Source organism: Lygodium microphyllum, chromosome 6, assembly GCF_053477565.2.
Source record: "Lygodium microphyllum isolate KBCC chromosome 6, Lygodium_microphyllum_v1.1.10, whole genome shotgun sequence".
In the NCBI taxonomy this organism is placed as follows: Eukaryota; Viridiplantae; Streptophyta; class Polypodiopsida; order Schizaeales; family Lygodiaceae; genus Lygodium; species Lygodium microphyllum.
In genome coordinates this window covers 58,585,993-58,590,188 of record NC_141140.1, presented here as the reverse complement: position 1 = coordinate 58,590,188, position 4,196 = coordinate 58,585,993, and the positions used below count along the sequence as shown (strand labels likewise).

Sequence of the window (4,196 nt, the reverse complement as noted above, 5' to 3'; positions counted from 1 at the left end):
CTTTCAACCATTTTTTGGGGATTTAAAGTAAAAAGAAGGTTTGGCGAAATTGCACGACATGCGATCGCAGTTTTCAAGGAGTGAACAGCATTCCAAACAAGGAGAAGAAGGAGTGATCTAGGAGAATTTTGGCCAAGTGTCCTGGTACATTACCCCCATTTTCGAGCCAACGGTGTCGTGTTGCTGCGCATCCGAGTCGTATACACCTCCATTTCTTTTGTTGTGCATTTGTGTTAATTTCTGCGTGTGATTCATTGTTTGTGTGGTGCATTTTAAATAATCCGCATCCAATGTATATATTCCTTTAATGCATTGCACACTGATTATGTTCTGGAGTTACTATCTGAAGTTGAGAAGACTGATTTCAAACCACTCCAACCATGTTTTGACGGTGCCATGAATATGTATTTGCAATTGAAGTGCTATAAAGAAGTGGAGTCATGGCTTCGACAAATTCTTCCCTCATAGCGGTCATTGGAGACGAGGACACCGTGACCGGCTTCATTCTAGCAGGAGTTGGCCACGTTGACATTAGGAGGAAGACCAACTATCTGATTGTGGACAACAAGACTACGGTGAAAACAATCGAAGACACCTTTAAGGAGTTCACAGCCAGGGAAGATATTGCAATTGTTCTCATAAATCAACATATTGCAAATATGATACGGTTCCTGGTCGACAGTTACATCAGGCCAGTGCCTGCCATTCTGGAGATACCTTCCAAAGAGCATCCATATGACCCTACTCAGGACTCAATTTTGGCACGTGTGAAGCACATGTTCTCTAGTGATCCAAAAGGCAAGAAGTTCTAAAGAGAAAAAGCTAGCCTATTCTGGGAGGGGAATATTTTTGAAAAGGCAAAAATGACGGGCTGCGCCTGGATTGGAGAGGGAGAGAGCTGAAATCGTGGGGGAAGAAAGGTGAAAAAAAGGCAGGGGAGGTCACGAACGGAGAGAGGGGAGGAGCGGCCTGTGCAAGATATGAAGGGTAGAATTCGAATAGAAGAAGAAAACACTGTCACGCAGATACTCGATTGTCATAGTTTCACCTGTCAAAGTGCAAGCAATTACCAGGTCTTTCTCCATCAAAGAAAAAGCTATAGTCGACGACCAGCTGACGAGGACAAGGGAAGCTTTTTGCTGAAGGTGATGACGAAAATCTGACGATGATAAGGGAGTTGAAGGACGACGAGAGGACGATGAGCCGAAGGAATTGACAGGTTTGGGGCAACGGCAGTAGTAGGAGTGAGCACAATGGCAGAAGCAGGGGTTTCGGCTTCGTCACCATGGGCTCGGTTGATGATGCAAATTCAGCAATAGAGAAATTCGATGGCAGGGAATTCATGGGGAGAAGGCTGAGGGTAAGCTTTCCTGATCAGTCCAGGAGTGAAGGTCCTCGCTCTCGAATTGAAGACAGTCCCAACAAGTTATTTGTTGGAAATTTACCATGGGGCCTTGATGATATCTCTTTGGAAAATCTGTTCACAGAGTATGGGAAGGTGGTGGAGGCTAAAGTTGTGTATGATAGGGAGTCGGGAAGATCGCGTGGGTTTGGGTTGGTGCAAGGGAGGCCTTTGCGAGTGAATCTTGCATCAGACAGACCTCCTCCTAGACAGAACTTTTAAGTTATCAACGGAAAGCACTGTACAGCTCAAGGGATGGGATTGAACCAAGGAACTTGTTTTTGTACATGAAGCTTTTTACTTGCCAAGCAGAAAGTGATGCAGATTGGTCTCTTCGATTTTACTAAAAGGTTCTCTTTTGTTCTCTCTTCCGTGGTGTTCCAGAATGCAAGTTAGATAATCTCGTCAAAGGGATGATTGGAGCTTTTGAGTATTGTAGCACTCAGGCAGCTGAGTACTTGCAGGCCTGTTGGCAGTATACGTGTGGCTCCTAGAGCTTTTTGTAGTCAAAAGGATGATACATGATCAAGTGGGTGCTGATTGTAAATTATAGATATCAATTGCAGCTTAAGGTTTCTTGCAATGAAGAAAACTGACAGTAGTCACATTAGCTGCTCTGCAAGACAATGGTTTCACAAATGCTACATCAGGGAAAGCTCAACATACCAAAAGTGTGTGATAATGGAGTGGAGGTAAAGGACTTACTTTCGGGGTCTAGTTGTAGGCTTTGCTGGTGACAGAACCTGCAACAGAGGGTTGGTGCATTTGAACTGCCAGGGCTGCTGTTCCGATCAGTCTATCACAAGATTTTGGCGGTCCAAGATCGATTGCTGAGCATTGTAATTTGGTAGCCTGAACTCGCGTCCAGATCTCCAGCACAAGGCCATTCAATGGACTGGAAATACAATGCGGGATTGCTGTCATTGCACCTCGTTTTCAGCCTCGATATTACTCAATTTCTTCATCTCCAAAGTCCTCTCCTAAGCGGATAAATGTTATCTGTGCTCTGATTTATGGTAGGAGTCCCACTGGTCGATTGCATAAAAGTGTATGTTCCATATGGATGAAGAATGCTGTTCCTGTTACATGTGAAACTCATGATAAAGAACTCTCTGTAGCATTTTCAAGGGATGGACTGAGCAAAGAAAATGTGCGGCATAAAATGAATGAAGAAGCTGTTCAAAGAACAGAGACGACAAAGCTTTGTTTCACATGATAAGTTTCTATTAGGGCTATGAAACAAGCTCTAAGGAGTGAATGCCATGGTCTACAAGATAAATTTTGATGCAGTGGATGCAAGAGTGTGCCCTTTATGCCATTATGGACTGCATTACTCTGCAATAGATTTCAGATGCTAACCTGAGCAGTATACATGTCTGGAGCCTATGCATGCACTTATCAAATGCATTATCTGTTGGACTTGGAGTTTGAACAAGCTGCTTTAGTCTAAGTCCTGAATCTGCTTGAATTATTTGGTGCCCTGAAAACCAAGATCATACGCTTATTGTAAAGCAATGGATAGAATGTCATGCTTTGTCAATTATTTTGACTCTTCTTTTGTAATGAACTTGACAAGCAATTTAATGATCTTTGGCATCAAATATTGAGTTATCGAGATCTTCTTGTTAGTCTTTATTTCTTGCTGTACCTTGAACCCCGTGTTCTGCAGCTCTCGCACGATCTCTTTGACAACGGAACCATCAGATTGGCAATCTGAGCAACAAAGAGGAAGCTAAGATTTATCTTCTCTAGATACATAAATAAATTGATAGGCTTCACCTCTATGAGTATCCTTCTACATATTCTATTTCTTCGAACCCCTTCTCTTACGTCTACTCCTCTCCCTAAATCTCCCTTCGCCATAATGTCTCTTACCCCCATGGTAGACTTTCGAACCCGAATGCTTTAACAGCGTACCAAAACTCCCACTACAAGTGCTATGTCACTATGAGTGGCTAACATGGCATATATCAAACTTCCCATTGTAGATACCTAAATTGTAGATACCTAAGGGATCTTAGCCATCTTGGCCTTTTTCTTATCTGACTTGAGACAATTGGATACTAACCTTCACATGGAAAGGTAAAGGAGCTAACAGGCTTAACATCTAGCATATGAAATCACTCAAATACATTCTATGTTTATGTTAACTATGACAAGTAGAGGTACCCCTTATAATGATCACATATCATGCACATATCAAAAATATATCAGGCATGTAGCCCCTTGTTCTTCATATCAAAGCTCTTCTTGAGTTGAGTCTTCAAAGTATCTAGCTGAGAGTTTAAAAAGAAAGGACCTCTTTGATTTTTGGGTCATAGATGGGTGGATAACTGTTTGGTAGATCAATGGTAAAGAGTTTAAAAATTTTGAGAAAATATTAAGAGAAAAGTCTATTTTTGGGTAAATTTTAGGTCAATATTTTAAGTTTGTGTATATATGTACTTTTCTTGAGTTTTCAAGCCTAAAATTTGGTTTAATGACTAAGAAAACCTTCAAAAAATAGTCTTAGGCCTAGAATTTGGACCTAATTTTTACCCTGATCTAGCTCATCAATCATGAACCCTCCTAGCAATCAACATATCATCAACATAAAGTACTAAGCTAATAAGATTGCCATCTCGACTACCATCATGAGTCTTCTATGTGTAAAGATATAGATCCATATCACTGCGAACATATCCTTGTTGAAAATGAATGAAAGCATCGAATATATTGTACCATTCTCTAGATACCTACTTAAGACCATAAAGGCTCATTCTCAACTTGCACATTATGTGTTTCCTATCCTTTT

General features: G+C 41.2%; 2 pseudogenes; both read left to right on the top strand.

The window, feature by feature from the left end:
- Nucleotides 1–425: 425 nt before the first annotated feature.
- LOC148034606 (V-type proton ATPase subunit F pseudogene) lies at nt 426–812 on the top strand (annotated as a pseudogene).
- Nucleotides 813–980: 168 nt separating this feature from the next.
- Nucleotides 981–1,624, top strand: LOC148034605 (RNA-binding protein CP29B, chloroplastic pseudogene; annotated as a pseudogene).
- Nucleotides 1,625–4,196: the final 2,572 nt, after the last annotated feature.